Source organism: Helianthus annuus, chromosome 7 (genome assembly GCF_002127325.2).
Source record: "Helianthus annuus cultivar XRQ/B chromosome 7, HanXRQr2.0-SUNRISE, whole genome shotgun sequence".
In the NCBI taxonomy this organism is placed as follows: domain Eukaryota; kingdom Viridiplantae; phylum Streptophyta; class Magnoliopsida; order Asterales; family Asteraceae; genus Helianthus; species Helianthus annuus.
Genome location: NC_035439.2, coordinates 89,452,875 through 89,474,118, shown reverse-complemented (window position 1 = coordinate 89,474,118; position 21,244 = coordinate 89,452,875). Strand labels below are relative to the sequence as shown.

The 21,244-nt window shown below is 41.1% G+C and overlaps 1 non-coding gene across 1 annotated transcript; it reads left to right on the top strand.

Moving 5' to 3' along the window:
• Positions 1-6,069: 6,069 nt before the first annotated feature.
• On the top strand, positions 6,070-6,175 carry LOC118480667. Its single transcript, XR_004863647.1, has one exon. It is a non-coding gene; the product is annotated as a small nucleolar RNA R71 (small nucleolar RNA).
• Positions 6,176-21,244: the final 15,069 nt, after the last annotated feature.

The window sequence follows — 21,244 nt, the reverse complement described above, 5'->3', positions numbered from 1 at the left end:
AGGATGATGAGGAGGCTGAGGAGATCCCGATGCTTGAAGGTGGTGATGCTGGCAAGGATCAGGGTGGAGAGGCAAGTGGAGCTGGTGGTGATGGTGCAGCGAAGGCTTGAGCTGCAGGATTGGGCGATGAAGGAAACTTCTAGACATAGCCGGAGCCCAATTTTTTTTAAATTTGGTAGTGGTTTCTTTTGTGGTTGTGATGTTTTTAAACAATTATGGTCTGTAACTTTGAACAATAGTTTTAGGATTAAGGATCCAGGATCCTTCTGACAATAGGTAGGATTGCAAATGGTGGAGGGATCCTCTGTTTGGGGGATGAAGCCATTGTGTTCCTGCCGCCTTTTATTTACCTGCATGCTATGACCGCACAAACAATGGACACCCTTTGCCAACCCATGTGGACGGGCCACGTTTTGCTGGTAGAAACGTGGGTTGGCAATTTTGACAACTTTGAAGGGTTTCAAACCTTTGTTAATAAAATAACTCTAATCTTTTTGGCTTATCTCGTATTGTTATCCTTTTAATTTCCAATCGTTTTGATACATGTTTGCTTGAGTAAGAAAAGTTGAGCAAGTTATGTTTAAGAAATTTAGGATATGATCCTGGATCAAATATCCTATAATCGAAAATTTTCAAAGTAGTATATTTTAAGGATCGTAGGTTCAGTTGTCAAGGTCTAAGGGTTATTCAAATGAATAAGGAATAAAATTAAAAATAGTTAAGGATCATACCTGAGGATCCAAGTTAGGATCCTAACCTTTAATCAGGATAACCATAAGTAAAACTTTAATGGATAATAAGGATTAAGGATCCTTAATTGTTTAACTTCGAAAACCTGAAAGAATGGAATATAACTTGGGACTAAGCCAATATAAAAGATAAGTTAGTAACTGGGGACAAGCCCAAAGGATAACCGGGGACAAGCCCGAAGGATAACTGGGGACAAGCCCGAAGGATAACTGGGGACAAGCCCAAGGATCGTATGTAAACTGGAGTATGGCCCTTACTGGCGACTATCCATACTTAGTGACATGAAAATGCCAAAACCTTAGCTAACGTGAAAACGTTAGAAACCTTAGGAACGGATGTATGGTACGTCTAACATTATACGTAGGATCCTAGGCATAGCCAGTACGATGAGGTTATCAGCCCCTGGAGTGGGTACTGGTCCCAAAGACATGAACTATACCAGGAACATCGTGCGCTACAGGCGAAAACTGGGGACAAGCCCAAGGATAACTGGGGTTGAACCCAAGGATCTGAGATGCTTTTGAAGACTATCAATAATATGCTGAGGATACCTGGACTATCAGAACTCAAATTCTCGTGAGAGGAGGATGAAGGATACATGATCCTTATCCTTAGGTAAAAATAAGAAAATGGAATAGTTTAGGATTAGGATATTGACGGGTGGTCCATAGGACAACCCTTAAAAGGCTTAATATAATGCACATTCCATGTTTTATTCGGTTAATTGTTTGAACTTGGTAACCACTTTATGCTTAATGATGCATGTGTTAAAGTACTCAAGATGAGGGATTTATGAAGATTAGAAGGATGGCGGAAGTTGGCGAAATCTAGAAGTGAGGAAATGGCAAATTGATGAAGAAACAAGGAGTAGAAAGCCACTCAGCACCGTAACCTACGGCTCCCAGCCGTAGGTTACGGCTCCCATCCCATGCCAAAAGTGATCACCGTAAGACAGGGGCTGGTTAACGTAAAGGAACACTGATTGCCGTAAGCTACGGTACCTGGCGTAGCTTACGGCGATATGCTGATGGCTTGGGACTTGCTGACTGCCGTAAGCTACGGCAAAATTTGACGTGATGTCGTGGTCACGCAAGTTTAATCCCAAGAACAACTATGTAAATAGTGGCAAGTGGGTATCGAACACAGGGAGTTTGTGGAAAATGTGCTATTTGAAGTGCTTCTCTAAGTTAACTAAATTAAACTAATTGCAAGAAAAATAAAATTCAAGAGTTGGTTTGATTTGATTGGTTTTAAAACTAAGATTAATTAACTAATTTGCAAAATGAAAATTTGGATTGTAAACAGTTGAGAGACAAATGACTATCTTGAGTTTCCGGTTTGGTTCGACGTCTGTGTTAATATTTCACTAGAAAGAACTACATAGACATAGTTCATGTATAATCAATTGCAGTGATGAAAGGGGACTAAGTACTCAGATTCCGAGAACGTGAGGTTATCACCCGATGATCAATCAACCCTTACCCAAACCTAACTATACCCATGATATCCCGATTGCCAACGGCACCAAGAACGTATGGTTTCTAATTAGTTCAATCATAAGAATCAACAAGTTACTAACAATCAATCATACACCATAACAATCAATTCAAATAAAAAGCAATTGTTATTCTAGAAATATGAAATGAAAACACATAGTCTTACTCAAACCTTCAACACAAGATAATCACCCAAATATCTAGCCACTCATGGCTTTCACTAACATAATGCAAGAAATGGAAAATATTGTTCACCAACAAAAACTAGACAAGAATTTAGTGAAAAGATAGTTCCAAGATATCTTTCTTAGCTTCCAAGTGCTCTTCATATACTTCCCAACTCGTTCTAGCCAAGTAGTAACCGAAATTGCATGATTAGGCATCATAAATCTCCATAAAATGGCCAATAAATGCGGATGTTACAAGTTTGGATCAGTCGGAGCCATAAGCTACGGCTCCAGCCGTAGCTTACGGCAGTCAGCAAGTCCCAAGCCATCAGCATATCGCCGTAAGCTACGCCAGGTACCGTAGCTTACGGCAATCAGTGTTCCTTTACGTTAACCAGCCCCTGTCTTACGGTGATCACTTTTGGCATGGGATGGGAGCCGTAACCTACGGCTGGGAGCCGTAGGTTACGGTGCTGAGTGGCTTTCTACTCCTTGTTTCTTCATCAATTTGCCATTTCCTCACTTCTAGATTTCGCCAACTTCCGCCATCCTTCTAATCTTCATAAATCCCTCATCTTGAGTACTTTAACACCTGCATCATTAAGCATAAAGTGGTTACCAAGTTCAAACAATTAACCGAATAAAACATGGAATGTGCATTATATTAAGCCTTTTAAGGGTTGTCCTATGGACCACCCGTCACATCCCCACACTTACCCGTTGCTTGTCCCAAGCAACCACTTCAAAAACTATTCTCTACCATAAGCGACCAATCATGCGAACCAAACTAAAGTGCCGTCCTTTTACTAACTTTTTATCATACCACAAAACACACCCCTCACAAAAACTCTCGGTGACAAGAAAAATTAGCACGTTATGCTAAACCACTCAATGCGTATGTGTGTGTGTGTGACAATAAGCTTGTATGAAAATCAAGTTTCCTCCCAACCAATATCTAGCATGCTTTTGAATCAAAGGAACTTATGGGTTGTAATGGGGCTAGGTGCAAAGGTAGGAAAATGGTGGAACATATATATAAGAGCTAATTTGATTTGACCCGGTTTTATTTCCAAAGCAAACGACTATGTACCAAAACATCATAAACTTCTAACTGCTATTGCACTAATAACTTCTTTTTGTATTTTTCTCATATTTTTCTCTCTTTTTTTTTTTTTTTTTAACACAAAGAACTCAACAATATATACAAAGACATCACAATCACAACTAAATTCCTAAACCGGGTCATCTCAATAGGGTATAATTTATATAGGAAGTAGGCTTTGGGTTTCAATCGAATGGCTTAAGGCTCAAACATAGTTTTCTATGGACCAAACCCCCACCCCTCACAATACCAAGCTCATATATGTAACGTATGAGGTCCAACCCACCAATTCCCGCACTCTCACACATCTAGACGAGGCTTCCTAAAAATCCCTTATCATTTCCAAAAGCATGCTAACTCTAGGATTTAACAAGTATTCACACACAAGTTCTATTTACACACTACACACACCGCCACTCAAGCAAAGAATTAACTCTCATATGTGGTTCAATTCTCACCAAGAAAAAAAAAATAAAATAAAGAACGGGTGTCGGTGTGTTCAATGGTACACTATAAAGTTTTCAAATTTTTACACTTTTCGCTTGGATTTGCAAAAATTTTTGAATTTCTCAAAAATTTCCCCCATCCCCACACTTGGGATACATTGTCCCAATGTATGGTTTTTGAGGGAAAGATCGCTTTCAACAAGAACACCCACATTTGCTTTACATCTTGAACCCCAATTTTTTTATTTTATTTTTATTTTTATTTATTTTATTTCTAAAAACACCACCAACTTTCACAACCCAACAAACACATCAACATCAAAACACCACCCTACCTCCCAACCATAAACTAAAGCAAACAACTAACTATCAATATTTCAAAGCTAAAGAACACAACAAGACTAAGGAAAGAGTACATCGACCTGGTGAAGTTTGATATAACAAATGTTGTAGAAAATCTGACTTCCTCTCACTACCTTCACACCAATCTCCGCACATCTTCCCCACACTTGAGTGTTGCCATGGCCCTGAAACATAGAAAACTAAAGAAATAACAAGATCAGTGAAAAACCTCGGGTTGCCTCCCGATCAGCGCTAAGTTTTCAGGTCTTCAGCCAGACCGTGCCAACCCCATTTATGGTGGCTCAAAGAACCGGTTCCTATCACTTCCATCACTTCCTTGTGCCATTAAGCAACATGCATCCATCTTGTTTTGACTCGGTGGGTAATCAAATACGCTCTTGCTTGAACCCATATGTGTTTCTTCCCGGTCCGGTGGTTGCTTTTTTCTCATTCTTTGAAACACGTTTTTCATACAATCACTAGACTCACCACCCTTCCCCTCAATGGACTCATAACTAATCACTTTAGTTTGAACATCAAAAGACAACTTACGGTTCTTTTCGGTCATGGTAATAATCTCGTCTCTACAATTAATTTGCGCATTTGCCGTGTATAGAAACGGTCGACCTAAAATTACCCTTTGTTGTGATGCCATGTTGGTAGAAGCATAGTCCAAGACTAGGAAATCCACCGGGTATTCAAACTCTCCCAACTGAATCATAACATTCTTAATTATTCCTCGTGGACGCCTCCAACTCTCATCCGCCAAGCTTACCATGGTGTCTACATCTTCAAGCGGACCGAAATCATACATGTCATATAGATCGCTTGGTAGCACACTCATGCTTGCCCCGTAGTCCAACAATGCGTGAGGGATTTTTAATTTTCCCACGCGGATAGGCACGATTGGCACTCCATATTCTTTGTCCATTTCAACTTCGGCATCCTTTTTCAAACCTGCATTTATTTGACACGAAGAGGTTAGACATTTCTCATTAAATTCGGTATTAGGAACGGTGCTTACCACATTGATATTAACGCTTTTTATGTTCTTGGGATTTGTCACCGTATCACTTGGTAGCTGGCCTTTTGCTTTTTCCAAAATCGCTACTTCACTCGCAAGTTGACCCATTTGAGTAGTCAAAGTTTGAATAGCTTTATCACGGGCTTCGTCCTTTTTCATCCGAACCTCATCACGTTTATTCATTCGTTGCATTTCAACTTGCATTGCTTTCAACATCTCTATCACTTCGTTTCCACCCGAAGAGCTTTGACCCGTTTGATATTGCCTTTGAAATCCTTGGTTTCCTTGGAAATTCGGGTTAGCTTGATTTGACGGGTTCCCATACCGAAAGTTTGGGTGGTTTCTCAACCCGGGGTGGTAAGTGTTAGAATTCATATTATAGTTTCTACCACCCCCTCCTTGACCTTGCACAGCATGAACCTCTTCATATTGCCCATCACTTCCTTGGCAATTTTCAGCCGCATGACCTATTTCATTGCAAATAACACAAACATCATAAATTTGATTAGTAGTTTGAACATTACCATCGTCAACTGCATGAACTTGCGATCTCGTGACAGCCGGTCGTGCTCTCCTTGATGCTTGGGCTTTCCTCTTTGAGGTAATGGCCATTTGTTCCAAGAACTCCCAATCCTCATCTTCATAATTTGTGCCAAAAGTCCCATTTGTGATGGACATTAGATCACGTGCATCCTCGGCACACAACCCCTCGTGGAAGGCGTTCATCAACTCCCAAAGTTCAATCCCATGATGAGGACAATTTTTGATCATCATATTAAAACGCTCGAAGGCTTCATGGAACATTTCGCCTTGTTGTTGTTGAAAGCTCCTCAACCCTTTTCTCGCATCATTGGTCTTTTGGGCGGTATAAAATTCGTCTAAGAATGTTTGTTGCATCTCCGCCCAAGTATAAATAGATGCCGAAGGCAAAGTGTAGAACCACTTCTTTGCCTTATCCTCCAAAGAAAATTGAAATAATACCAACTTGATATCATCGGCCGAAAATCCTTGACTCCCAAGAGTATTGCAAATTGAGTCATACGCCTCTAAATGGAAGTAAGGCTCCTCCGTTGCTAGCCCCTTGTATTTCGGAAAAATTTGTAAAGAATTGGTTCTTACTTCAAAAGTTCTCCCTTGGTTGTTATGAGGAATAACCACCGGTGAAGGATTGTGCGTTATCACCGGTCTAAAATCTGCTTCAATTCCCCTTGCGTTTTCCCTAAGATGCCTCCTTGGCACACCAAATCGACCTCGTGGACGAACTTGACCCATCGGTCTTTGCATGGGCCCTTGTGGTACCATTGGTTGTTGAATTGGCCTTTGAATTTGCGGTTGCACCTGTTGTGGTCGAACTTGTTGCAAAGGAACCGGACGTTGCAATTGCGGCCCTTGTGGCCTTGGCCTAATATGTTGAGGTATGAGTTGTTGTTGTTGCACCCCACCAACATTTGGAATAACTTGCACTTGGCCTTGCATATAACCGTACTCCCCTTGCTCTCCATCACCCCCAATAGCATACCCATCTTCATCATAACCTTCAAATTCCTCATAACCTTCATCGTACCCATCTCCTTGAATTCCCGATGATTGCCCAAATGGAAGAGTCGAGTATTGGTAACCCGACTGGTTGGATGGTCGAAACGATGTAGCATGGACAATGGTTGAGCTTGGTGCTATGGTATGGCTTGCATATGATGGACCCGCACCTGGAAAGAAATGGGATAATGGTGGTATAGTGGTAGAAGGACTAAAGGTAATAGTCGGTTCTTCTTGGGTAGTAATGGGTTGTGTGGTGTTGGTTGATGTAACATTTTGGATTATGGTGGGTTCGGTAGTATTTGGTTGAATGGTGGTATTTGGTGAAGGTTGGGTGGATGTTGGTATAAATGATGAGGTGGATTCACCCGTAGTGGGTGGTGGTGGTGGTGGATCCATGTATCGAAGTGGTGTAATCGGTGTAATTGGTGTTGTTGGTGAACTACTGATTGTATTTTCCCTTAGCAAAATTCTGTTTGCTCGCAAAGTTCGCTCGATTTCCGGATCAAACGCCAATGGTGATAGCTTGTGAGAGCTCCTAGTACGCATGCACCTGTAAATACCTGCACACTAACACACCCAGCGTAAACCAGAAAAATAACAAACTCAAAACAAGAACAAAAATAACACACGTTGCGCACTACTCCCCGGCAACGGCGCCAAAATTTGACGTGATGTCGTGGTCACGCAAATTTAATCCCAAGAACAACTATGTAAATAGTGGCAAGTGGGTATCGAACACAGGGAGTTTGTGGAAAATGTGCTATTTGAAGTGCTTCTCTAAGTTAACTAAATTAAACTAATTGCAAGAAAAATAAAATTCAAGAGTTGGTTTGATTTGATTGGTTTTAAAACTAAGATTAATTAACTAATTTGCAAAATGAAAATTTGGATTGTAAACAGTTGAGAGACAAATGACTATCTTGAGTTTCCGGTTTGGTTCGACGTCTGTGTTAATATTTCACTAGAAAGAACTACATAGACATAGTTCATGTATAATCAATTGCAGTGATGAAAGGGGACTAAGTACTCAGATTCCGAGAACGTGAGGTTATCACCCGATGATCAATCAACCCTTACCCAAACCTAACTATACCCATGATATCCCGATTGCCAACGGCACCAAGAACGTATGGTTTCTAATTAGTTCAATCATAAGAATCAACAAGTTACTAACAATCAATCATACACCATAACAATCAATTCAAATAAAAAGCAATTGTTATTCTAGAAATATGAAATGAAAACACATAGTCTTACTCAAACCTTCAACACAAGATAATCACCCAAATATCTAGCCACTCATGGCTTTCACTAACATAATGCAAGAAATGGAAAATATTGTTCACCAACAAAAACTAGACAAGAATTTAGTGAAAAGATAGTTCCAAGATATCTTTCTTAGCTTCCAAGTGCTCTTCATATACTTCCCAACTCGTTCTAGCCAAGTAGTAACCGAAATTGCATGATTAGGCATCATAAATCTCCATAAAATGGCCAATAAATGCGGATGTTACAAGTTTGGATCAGTCGGAGCCGTAAGCTACGGCTCCAGCCGTAGCTTACGGCAGTCAGCAAGTCCCAAGCCATCAGCATATCGCCGTAAGCTACGCCAGGTACCGTAGCTTACGGCAATCAGTGTTCCTTTACGTTAACCAGCCCCTGTCTTACGGTGATCACTTTTGGCATGGGATGGGAGCCGTAACCTACGGCTGGGAGCCGTAGGTTACGGTGCTGGGTGGCTTTCTACTCCTTGTTTCTTCATCAATTTGCCATTTCCGCACTTCTAGATTTCGCCAACTTCCGCCATCCTTCTAATCTTCATAAATCCCTCATCTTGAGTACTTTAACACCTGCATCATTAAGCATAAAGTGGTTACCAAGTTCAAACAATTAACCGAATAAAACATGGAATGCGCATTATATTAAGCCTTTTAAGGGTTGTCCTATGGACCACCCGTCAGATATTACCAGAGTAAGGATCATTGACATCATCGGGATCCTTCGAGGATGCTTTCATTGTAAGGATCATATGTGCCCAGAGGATCCTGTTCACATGAAATATTTCTTTAAGTGAACAGCATTCCAGGCTCTAGGTAACAAATTTCCTTCCATGGTTAGCAATCTATATGCCCCCTTTCCTGCTTCAGCTTCAATCAAGTAAGGGCCTTCCCACTTTGGTGCTAATTTCCCGTCAGCAGGATTGATGGTATTTTGGAATGCTTTTCTCAATACCATATCCCCCACTTGGAATTTCCTTATTCTGACATTTTTGTTGTAAGCGCCAGCCATTCTTTGTTGGTAGCTCGCCATCCTTATCCTAGCCAGATCCCTGATTTCCTCAATAGTATCCAAGTCTTGAGCTAAGTTTTCAGCATTCTCTTCAGGATCACGAGTACTTGTTCTAGCAGTTGGAACCACCATTTCTGTTGGGATCACTGCTTCTGCCCCAAATACTAAAGAGAAGGGTGTTTGACCAGTAGCATTCTTGGGGGTTGTCCTATCAGCCCAAAGCACATAAGGCAATTCCTCTGCCCATTTCCCCTTCTTGGATCCAAGCTTCTTCTTCAGATTGTTGATGATGATCTTGTTGGATGATTCTGCTTGACCATTAGCTTGTGGATGGACTGGTGTTGATGTTATCATCTTGATCCCCCAGCTGTCACAAAAGTTAGTAGTCCTGCTCCCAATAAATTGGGAACCATTATCACATAAAATTTCAGAAGGAATGCCAAATCTAGTTATAATGTTTCTTTTAATAAAGGATATAACTTCCTTTTCTCTGACTTGGGCAAAAGCTTCAGCCTCTATCCACTTGGAGAAGTAGTCAGTCATGGCAAGCATGAATACTTTTCCACCAGGTGCCTTAGGGAGCTTGCCAACTATATCCATCCCCCATCTCATAAATGGCCAAGAGGATTGTATAGGATGTAGAAATTCAGCCGGCTGATGAAGGATATTGCTGTGTCTTTGACAAGGATCACATTTCTTAGCATACTCCACAGCATCCCTTTTCATAGTTGGCCAGTAGTATCCTGTCCTTAAGATCCTTGAGAACAATGCCCTGCCCCCAGTGTGGTTACGACAATCTCCTTCATGGAAGTCTTTTAACACTTCTTGAACTTCAGGATCCTCGATACATCTTAAATATGGTCCTGCAAGAGATCGCTTATATAGCACATTATTTAGGATTGTGAGTTGAGATACCTTAATCCTGAAAGCCCTAGGATTTTCTCCCATAGGAATTTCCCCGTGTTGTAAGTATCTTATGATTGGTGAGGTCCATGATCCTGAATAAGATTGAGTATCCTCACTAAGGATCATTGCAGTATCCTCTTCTATTTCCATGGCCGCCTGATTTTCAATAGCAGGAGCCAGGATATGGATGATAGGGATACTTATATCCTCTGGGATCTTCAAAGATGATCCTAGGTTGGCCAATGCATCAGCTTCTGTATTTTCCTCCCTTGGTACCTGTGTTAAACTGAAAGAAACAAAGGAGAGTGCCAATTCTTTGACTATCTCTAAATATTTGGTTAGTTTTTCACCTTTAACAGCATAGGATCCATTAAAGTGATTAGTGATTAACAATGAATCCACGTATACCTCAAGATACCTGATCCCCATATGCTTAGCAATTTGTAAGCCAGCGATTAAGGCTTCACATTCAGCCTCATTATTAGTGGCTTGGAACTCACAAGCTATGGAATGGGGTATTATGTCCCCCAGTGGCGATTTTAGTAGTATACCAAGCCCCGTGCCTTTGAAATTTGAGGATCCGTTAGTGTGTAGTATCCAAGGATCCTTAGTTTCATCCAGCTGCTGGACTTCCAATTCGGCTTCCTTTTGTAGATCACTACTGAAATCAGCCACAAAGTCTGCTAATGCTTGAGATTTGATGGCTGTTCTGGGCTCATATCTTATATCATGGGCACTAAGTTTTACTGCCCACTTAGCCATTCTTCCGGACATCTCTGGTTTCCTGAGGACATTCTTAATTGGAAAATTAGTTCTAACAACAATAACATGTGTTTCAAAATAATGTCTTAGTTTAGTAGATGCCATAATTAGTGCAAGGATAAGTTTTTCAAGGTGTGAATACCTGGATTCAGCATCAAGTAAACTCTTACTTACATAATAGACAGGATATTGTGTACCTTCATGATCCTTAACAAGGACTGCACTTACTGCTTTTGAGGATACCACAAGGTATAAGGATAACACATCTCCTTTTTCTGGTTTCATCAATGCTGGAGCTGAGGACATGTATTCTTTGAGGGCTTGTAAAGCATTCTCATGCTTTTCAGTCCACTCAAATTTCTTGTTCTTTCTTAGGATATCATAGAATTCTTTACACCTTTCTGAGGATTTGGATATGAATCTATTTAGAGCTGCTATCCTGCCTGTTAGCCTTCGCACATCCTTAGCGTTGGCAGGGGATTTGATATTCACCAATGCTTTGATTTGTTCTGGGCTTGCTTCAATGCCCCTCTGGGTTACCATATATCCTAAGAATTTGCCTGCTTTAACACCAAAGTGACATTTTGAAGGATTAAGCTTCATGTTATAATTATCAAGGATATCGAATGCTTCCTCCAAGTCCCTTAGGTGATCCTCAGCTTTCTTGGATTTTACAACCATATCGTCTATGTATACTTCCATAGTTTGTCCAGTTTGATCTTTGAACATCATGTTTACCAGTCTTTGATATGTTGCACCTGCATTTCTTAATCCAAAAGGCATAGCAATATAACAATATAAACCGGTTGGGGTCATAAAGGCTGTATCCTCTTGGTCAGATGGCTCCATCTGAATTTGTTGGAATTCAGATGATGCATCCATAAAGGTTAACAGTTCATGCCCCGCCGTTGCATCCACCATGGAGTCAATGTGGGGTAATGGGAAAGGATCCTTGGGACATGCCTTATTCAAATCAGTGAAATCGACACATACCCTCCACTTTCCGTTTTTCTTTTGAACAACGACCACATTGGCTAGCCATTTTGGATACTTTACCTCTCTAATCATACCTGCTCGAAGTAATCTTTCTACTTCTTCCTGGATAATGGCATTTCTTTCCGGTGCAAACTTCCTCCTTTTTTGATGGATTGGTTTGATTGACCTGTCAATGCCAAGTTTATGAGTGATAATATCCTTAGATATACCTGTCATATCCTCGTGTTTCCATGCAAAGGTAGACTTTCTTCTTTTGAGGAAGGATACTATGTCTTCTTTCATCTTGCCAAGGATCCCTGATCCGATATAGATTTTTGATTCATGATCATTAGGATCCAAAAGGATTTCGTCCACATCCTGTTCTCTCGCCTCCAAGACATTCCTTGGAGGATACTGTAATTGCTATTGCTCCCTTGGCTTCGAGGCTGGTTTCATTGACGAGGTGTAACAATCCTTAGCCTCCTGCTGATCACTGTCGATCTTGATTATTCCCCATGGGCTTGGGAGCTTCACACATTGATGGTAGGTGGATGGGACTGCCTTCATATCATGTATCCAGGGTCTGCCAAGGATAACATTACAACAAGACAAACAGTCAATAACACAAAATTTTTGATAATTATGTAATCCTTCCACATAAATTGGGAGTTTGATGTCCCCCAGGGTTTTCTTAGTCTCGCCACTGAATCCCACAAGTACGGAGGATCTTGGTGTGATATCTGATTCAGGGATACCCATCTTCTTCAGAACATCTAGCTGGATAATGTTTACTGAGCTTCCTCCGTCGATAAGGATCCTGCGGACAAAATGGTTAGAGATAAAGAGAGTGATGACTAGACTATCATGATGAGGATCCTGGATGTTAATTCTATCATCCTCATCGAAGGTTATAACTTTTCCTTCCGAGACACTTGATGTTCGAATAGGTCTTTCTCCGTTATCCATTTTAGCTTCCTTTGCATGCCTTTTAGCTGCCGAGAAGGATGTACCACATATGTCTGATCCTCCAGAAATAAAGTTGATTACTTGTGCATCTGCCGGAGGAGCTGGAGCTTTCTCAGGGATCCTCTCAGGATCCTGAGTCCTTTGCTTTTTTCTTCCCAACAACTCTTTTAGATGCCCCTTGCTTAGCAGATATCCAATTTCCTTTCTTAACGCGATGCATTCTTCGGTTAAATGCCCGAAATCCTCGTGGTATGCACACCACTTCGATTTGTCTTTAATTCCAGTTGGTTTGTCGTTTTTTCTGGGCCATCTGGCTTTTTCTCCTAAATTCTACATTGCAGGGATTAGTTCACGATTATCAACGGAAAAACAATATTCAGCGATCGGAGGATAATCCTCATCATCCTCTTCTTGGTCAACGGCATGCACGTTCTGGTTGTCATTCCTATTGTAGGATTTGAATCTGTTTCTTTTGAAAGAGGATCCTTGCTTTTCTTGTTTTGAGGATCCTACTTGTCTTTCCTGGATCCTTTTGTCATCCTCTAGCCGGATGAACCTGAGTGCACGAGTTCTTACTTCATCTAGGTTCCTGCATGGTGTCATAACAAGATCATCATAGAACAGTGAATCCCTGAGCAATCCCATTTTGAAGGCCTCAACAGCTGTGGCCATATCCAAGTTGGGAATGTCCAAGGATTCTTTACTGAATTTGGTTATATAATCCCTTAATGATTCATTATGACCCTGAGTTACCCTATATAAATCACTAGTCAATCTTTCAAATTTTCTACTACAAGAGAATTGATTATTGAATAAATTAACTAAATTAGCAAATGAGGTAATAGAGTAAGGGGGAAGACTTAGCAGCCATTTAAGAGCTGATCCAGTAAGAGTGGATCCAAATCCTTTGCATAGGCATGCTTCCTTTAATTTTTCTGGAATTGGATTGATCTCCATCCTTTCCCTGTATTGTGCTATGTGTTCCTCAGGATCCGTTGTACCATCATACAGCTTCATAGTAGGGATATGGAACCTTCGGGTATCTCAGCATCACAAATTGGTGGTGCAAAACGAGATACCTTATGGCTTCCATCTGCAATTTCCGGGATAGGTTTGACTACCCCTGGAACACTCGATATCATATCCTTTAATTTCTGTAGTTCTCTGGCCATAGCATGATTGATACCTGTATCCTGCATGAATCCATGGTTAGTGGTAAGAGAGTTATTAAAAGTGTTACCTCCCATCGGGTTCAAGTTAGGAACATTGGATGTAAATTCATATTGCTGGGGTTCTAGGATGATGGATGGACCAGTGGAAGCAATGGTCTGCATTGGAATAAAATCTCCTTGATGGACATCTGGACTTCCTGTTTGCAAATTCTTCAAGGATCCTGGTATCTGAAGGGATCCTTGAACCTGGGATGATCCTGGAACGAAGGAGGATCCTTGAACCTGGGATGATCCTGGAACAAAGGAGGATCCTTGAACATGGGATGATCCTGGAGCAAAGGAGGATCCTTGAACCTGGGATGATCCTGGAACAAAGGAGGATCCTTGAACCTGGGATGATCCTGGAACGAAGGAGGATCCTAAGCTCATGAAGGATCCCATATGCTGGGTGTAGGATCCTGCCGGTTGGAAATATGATCCTGATGCCTGAGTAATTGCTGCTGGGCCGAAATGCACTCCTCTTGATCCACCCATATGTTGAATGTCTGGGACCTCCGATGGCTGAGAAGTAATCATTGGAGTATCAAAATTCAAAGATTTGGGCATCAGTGGGGAATGATCCTCTGCCGTTTTCTTTTGCCTTTTGAGATCTCCGATTTCTCTGAGGATCCTGTCATTAGTTTCGTCATGCTGCTGCATACGATCCCTCATCTGCAAAATCAAAGTAAATATATCACTAGTACTGGGAATAGAAGAAGTTAGAGCAGAAGATGATGGTTTAGAGGAGATAGGAGTTGGTCTCTTCTCAGCATTTTTCTGAGATCCAGTTGGTGGTGGAGGCAAAGGTGGAATGCCATTAGATGAATTGACTGCAGACATCGCTGTGGAAGTATTCTTCAACGATGAAGCCATGTAACACTTCCGGAATGATCACCAACAGAAAATTTTCTTTTGAATGAAGCACCAATTGCCCCACGGTGGGCACCAAACTGTTTTGGTCAAAAATCACACAAGGATAATGCAACCAAACTCTTATGTAAACGGGGAATGATGCTTGGTTTGTTGAACAAAGTAAAGGATCACTTTAGTGTAAAATACGCGAGTGACACAAGGATTTATACGAGGAAAAAGCCCTTGATCAATGAATGATCTCCGGCATAGAAAACCTCGGGTGATGGCAACTACCGATCACCAATCTTCAATATAACAAACAATATGTTTACAACTTCGGATGGTAATGAGCTAAGTACAAGGATCACTATAGTATCTTGTGTCAAAGCGTGTGAGAAGTGTGTTGTGTCTTCCGAATGTGGAAGAGTGCTATTTATACAAGTGTGAGTGGTCGTATTTGTTAGGACTGGATTTTTATGACTTATGATCCTTACATGTGATCCTAACCAGTGATCCTAACCAGTGATCCTTGTTTCTTTGGCAGATAGTGATCCTCAGAAGAGTTCCAGGATCAGGATCACGGAGTATCCTAGGGATCCTCATACTAACGGTTGTTCTCTTTGGATTTAATGTTGTCTTGCAGGAATTTCGAGTAGGATCCGCTCTTCACAACGTAAACAAGGAACCTGTCACGCTACTTTGGCATGTGCATAATCAAAGATGGACGTTGTGGACGATATGGAAACTCAGCATAATTTAAGGGCGATAATTTAGGCTAGATTTACTTCTATTCCTAAAGGGGTAACGAGCTAATAGTTAGGTTATTTACCTAAAATACGAACATTTACAATTGTATAAGTAGCACTCTTCCACATTCGAAAGACACAACACACTTCCCACACACTTTGACACACGATACTATAGTAATCCTTGTACTTAGCTCGTTACCATCCGAAGTTGTAACCTTTATTTGTTATATTGAAGTTTGGTGATCGGTAGTTTCCATCACCCGAGGTTTTTTATGCCGGAGATCATTCATTGATCAAGGGCTTTTTCCTCGTATAAATCCTTGTGTCACTTGTGAATTTTACATTTAAGTGATCCTTCACTTTGTTTATCATACCAAGCATCATTCCCCGTTTACATAAAGTTTGGTTGCATTATCTTTAAGTGATTTTTGATCAAAACAGTTTGGCGCCCACCGTGGGGCAATTGGTGCTTCATTCATAAGAAAACTTTTCTGTTGGTGATCATTCCGGAAGTGTAGCATGGCTTCATCGTTAAAGAACACTTCCATAGCGATGTCTGCAGTCAATTCATCTAATGGCATTCTACCTTTGCCTCCACCACCAGCTGGATCTCAGAAAAATGCTGAGAAGAGACCAACTCCTATCTCCTCTAAACCATCATCTTCTGCTCTAACTTCTTCTGTTCCCAGTACTAGTGATATATTTACTTTGATTTTGCAGATGAGGGATCGTATGCAGCAGCAGGATGAAACTAATGACAGGATCCTCAGAGAAATCGGAGATCTCAAAAGGCAAAAGAAAACGGTAGAGGATCATTCCCCACTGATGCCCAAATCTTTGAATTTTGATACTCCAATGATTACTTCTCAGCCATCAGAGGTCCCAGGCATTCAACATATGGGTGGATCAAGAGGAGTGCATTTCGGCCCAGCAGCAATTACTCAGGCATCAGGATCATATTTCCAACGGGCAGGATCCTACACCCAGCATATGGGATCCTTCATGAGCTTAGGATCCTCCTTCGTTCCAGGATCATCCCAGGTTCAAGGATCCTCCTTTGTTCCAGGATCATCCCAGGTTCAAGGATTCTCCTTTGTTCCAGGATCATCCCAGGTTCAAGGATCCTCCTTTGTTCCAGGATCATCCCAGGTTCAAGGATCCTCCTTCGTTCCAGGATCATCCCAGGTTCAAGGATCCCTTCAGATACCAGGATCCTTGAAGAATTTGCAAACAGGAAGTCCAGATGTCCATCAAGGAGATTTTATTCCAATGCAGACCATTGCTTCCACTGGTCCATCCATCATCCCAGAATCCCAGCAATATGGATTCACATCCAATGTTCCTAACTTGAACCCGATGGGAGGTAACACTTTTAATTACTCTCTTACCACTAACCATGGATTCATGCAGGATACAGGTATCAATCATGCTATGGCCAGAGAACTACAGAAATTAAAGGATATGATATCGAGTGTTCCAGGGGTAGTCAAACCTATCCCGGAAATTGCAGATGGAAGCCATAAGGTATCTCGTTTTGCACCACCAATTTGTGATGCTGAGATACCCAAAAGGTTCCATATCCCTACTATGAAGCTGTATGATGGTACAACGGATCCTGAGGAACACATAGCACAATACAGGGAGAGGATGGAGATCAATCCAATTCCAGAAAAATTAAAGGAAGCATGCCTATGAAAAGGATTTGGATCCACTCTTACTGGATCAGGTCTTAAATGGCTGCTAAGTCTTCCCCCTTACTCTATTACCTCATTTGCTAATTTAGTTAATTTATTCAATAATCAATTCTCTTGTAGTAGAAAATTTGAAAGATTGACTAGTGATTTATATAGGGTAACTCAGGGTCATAATGAATCATTAAGGGATTATATAACCAAATTCAGTAAAGAATCCTTGGACATTCCCAACTTGGATATGGCCACAGCTGTTGAGGCCTTCAAAATGGGATTGCTTAGGGATTCAATGTTCTATGATGATCTTGTTATGAAACCATGCAGGAACCTAGATGAAGTAAGAACTCGTGCACTCAGGTTCATCCGGCTAGAGGATGACAAAAGGATCCAGGAAAGACAAGTAGGATCCTCAAAACAAGAAAAGCAAGGATCCTCTTTCAAAAGCAACAGATTCAAATCCTACAATAGGAATGATAACCAGAACGTGCATGCCGTTGACCAAGAAGAAGATGATGAGGATTATCCTCCGATTTCTGAATATTGTTTTTCCGTTGATAATCATGAACTAATCCTTGCAATGCAGAATCTAGGAGAAAAAGCCAGATGGCCCATAAAAAACGACAAACCAACTGGAACTAAAGACAAATCGAAGTGGTGTGCATACCACGAGGATTTTGGGCATTTAACCGAAGAATGCATCGCGTTAAGAAAGGAAATTGGATATCCGCTAAGCAAGGGGCATCTAAAAGAGTTGTTGGGAAGAAAAAAGCAAAGGACTCAGGATCCTGAGAGGATCCCTGAGAAAGCTCCAGCTCCTCCGGCAGATGCACAAGTAATCAACTTTATTTCTGGAGGATCAGACATATGTGGTACATCCTTCTCGGCAGCTAAAAGGCATGCAAAGGAAGCTAAAATGGATAACGGAGAAAGACCTATTCGAACATCAAGTGTCTCGGAAGGAAAAGTTATAACCTTCGATGAGGATGATAGAATTAACATCCAGGATCCTCATCGTGATAGTCTAGTCATCACTCTCTTTATCTCTAACCATTTTGTCCGCAGGATCCTTATCGACGGAGGAAGCTCAGTAAACATTATCCAGCTTGATGTTCTGAAGAAGATGGGTATCCCTGAATCAGATATCACACCAAGATCCTCCGTACTTGTGGGATTCAGTGGCGAAACTAAGAAAACCCTGGGGGACATCAAACTCCCAATTTATGTGGAAGGATTACATAATTATCAAAAATTTTGTGTTATTGACTGTTTGTCTTGTTGTAATGTCATCCTTGGCAGGCCCTGGATACACGATATGAAGGCAGTCCCATCCACCTACCATCAATGTGTGAATCTCCCTAGCCCATGGGGAATAATCAAGATCGATAGTGATCAGCAGGAGGCTAAGGATTATTACACCTCGTCAATGAAACCAGCCTCGAAGCCACGGGAGCAATAGCAATTACAGTATGCTCCAAGGAATGTCTTGGAGGCGAGAGAGCAGGATGTGGACGAAATCCTTTTAGATCCTAATGATCCCGAATCAAAAATCTATATCGGATCAGGGATCCTTAGCAAGATGAAAGAAGACATAGTATCCTTCCTCAAAAGAAGAAAGTCTACCTTTGCATGGAAACACGAGGATATGACAGGTATATCCAAGGATATTATCACTCATAAACTTGGCATTGACAGGTCAATCAAACCAATCCATCAAAAAAGGAGGAAGTTTGCACCGGAAAGAAATGCCATTATCCAGGAAGAAGTAGAAAGATTACTTCGAGCAGGTATGATTAGAGAGGTAAAGTATCCAAAATGGCTAGCCAATGTGGTCGTTGTTCAAAAGAAAAACTGAAAGTGGAGGGTATGTGTCGATTTCACTGATTTGAATAAGGCATGTCCCAAGGATCCTTTCCCATTACCCCACATTGACTCCATGGTGGATGCAACGGCGGGGCATGAACTGTTAACCTTTATGGATGCATCATCTGGATTCCAACAAATTCAGATGGAGCCATCTGACCAAGAGGATACAGCCTTTATGACCCCAACCGGTTTATATTGTTATATTGCTATGCCTTTTGGATTAAGAAATGCAGGTGCAACATATCAAAGACTGGTAAACATGATGTTCAAAGATCAAATTGGACAAACTATGGAAGTATACATAGACGATATGGTTGTAAAATCCAAGAAAGCTGAGGATCACCTAAGGGACTTGGAGGAAGCATTTGATATCCTTGATAATTATAACATGAAGCCCAATCCTTCAAAATGTGACTTTGGTGTTAAAGCAGGCAAATTCTTAGGATATATGGTAACCCAGAGGGGCATTGAAGCAAGCCCGGAACAAATCAAAGCTTTAGTGAATATCAAATCCCCTGCCAACGCTAAGGATGTGCAAAGGCTAACAGGCAGGATAGCAGCTCTAAACAGATTCATATCCAAATCCTCAGAAAGATGTAAAGAATTCTATGATATCCTAAGAAAAAACAAGAAATTCGAGTGGACTGAAAAGCATGAGAATGCTTTACAAGCCCTCAAAGAATACATGTCCTCAGCTCCAGCATTGATGAAACCAGAAAAAGGAGATGTGTTATCCTTATACCTTGCGGTATGCTCAAAAGCAGTAAGTGCGGTCCTTGTTAAGAATCATGAAGGTACACAATATCCTGTCTATTATGTAAGTAAGAGTTTACTTGATGCTGAATCCAGGTATTCACACCTTGAAAAACTTATCCTTGCATTAATTATGGCATCTACTAAACTAAGACATTATTTTGAAACCCATGTTATTGTTGTTAGAACTAATATTCCAATTAAGAATGTCCTCAGGAAACCAGAGATGTCCGGAAGAATGGCTAAGTGGGCAGTAAAGCTTAGTGCCCATGATATAAGATATGAGCCTAGAACAGCCATTAAATCTCAAGCACTAGCAGACTTTGTGGCTGATTTCAGTAGTGATCTACAAAAGGAAGCAGAATTGGAGGTCCAGCAGCTGGATGAGACCAAGGATCCTTGGATACTACATACTGACGGATCCTCAAATGTCAAAGGCACGGGGCTTGGTATACTACTAAAATCGCCACAGGGGGACATAATACCCCATTCCATAGCTTGTGAATTCCAAGCCACTAATAATGAGGCTGAATATGAAGCCTTAATCGCTGGTTTGCAAATTGCTAAACATATGGGGATCAGGTATCTTGAGGTATACGTGGATTCATTGTTAATCACTAATCACTTTAATGGATCCTATGCTGTGAAAGGTGAAAAACTAACCAAATATTTAGAGATAGTCAAAGAATTGGCACTCTCCTTTGTTTCTTTCAGTTTGTCACAGGTACCAAGGGAGGAAAATACAGAAGCTGATGCATTGGCCAATCTAGGATCATCTTTGAAGATCCCATAGGATATAAGTATCCCCATCATCCATATCCTGGCTCCTGCTATTGAAAAACAGGTGGCCATGGAAATAGAAGAGGATACTGCAATGATCCCTAGTGAGGATACTCAATCTTATTCAGGATCATGGATCTCACCAATCATGAGATACTTACAACACGGGGAGATTCCTATGGGAGAAAATCCTAGGGCTTTCAGGATTAAGGTATCTCAATTCACAATCTTGAATAATGTGCTATATAAGCGATCTCTTGCAGGACCATATTTAAGATGTATCGAGGATCCTGAAATTCAAGAAGTGTTAAAAGACTTTCATGAAGGAGATTGTGGAAACCACACTGGGGGCAGGGCATTGTTCTCAAGGATCCTAAGGACAGGATACTACTGGCCAACAATGAAAAGGGATGCTGTGGAGTATGCTAAGAAGTGTGATCCTTGTCAAAGACACAGCAATATCCTTCATCAGCCGGCTGAATTTCTACATCCTATACCATCCTCTTGGCCATTCATGAGATGGGGGATGGATATAGTTGGCAAGCTCCCTAAGGCACCTGGTGGAAAAGTATTCATGCTTG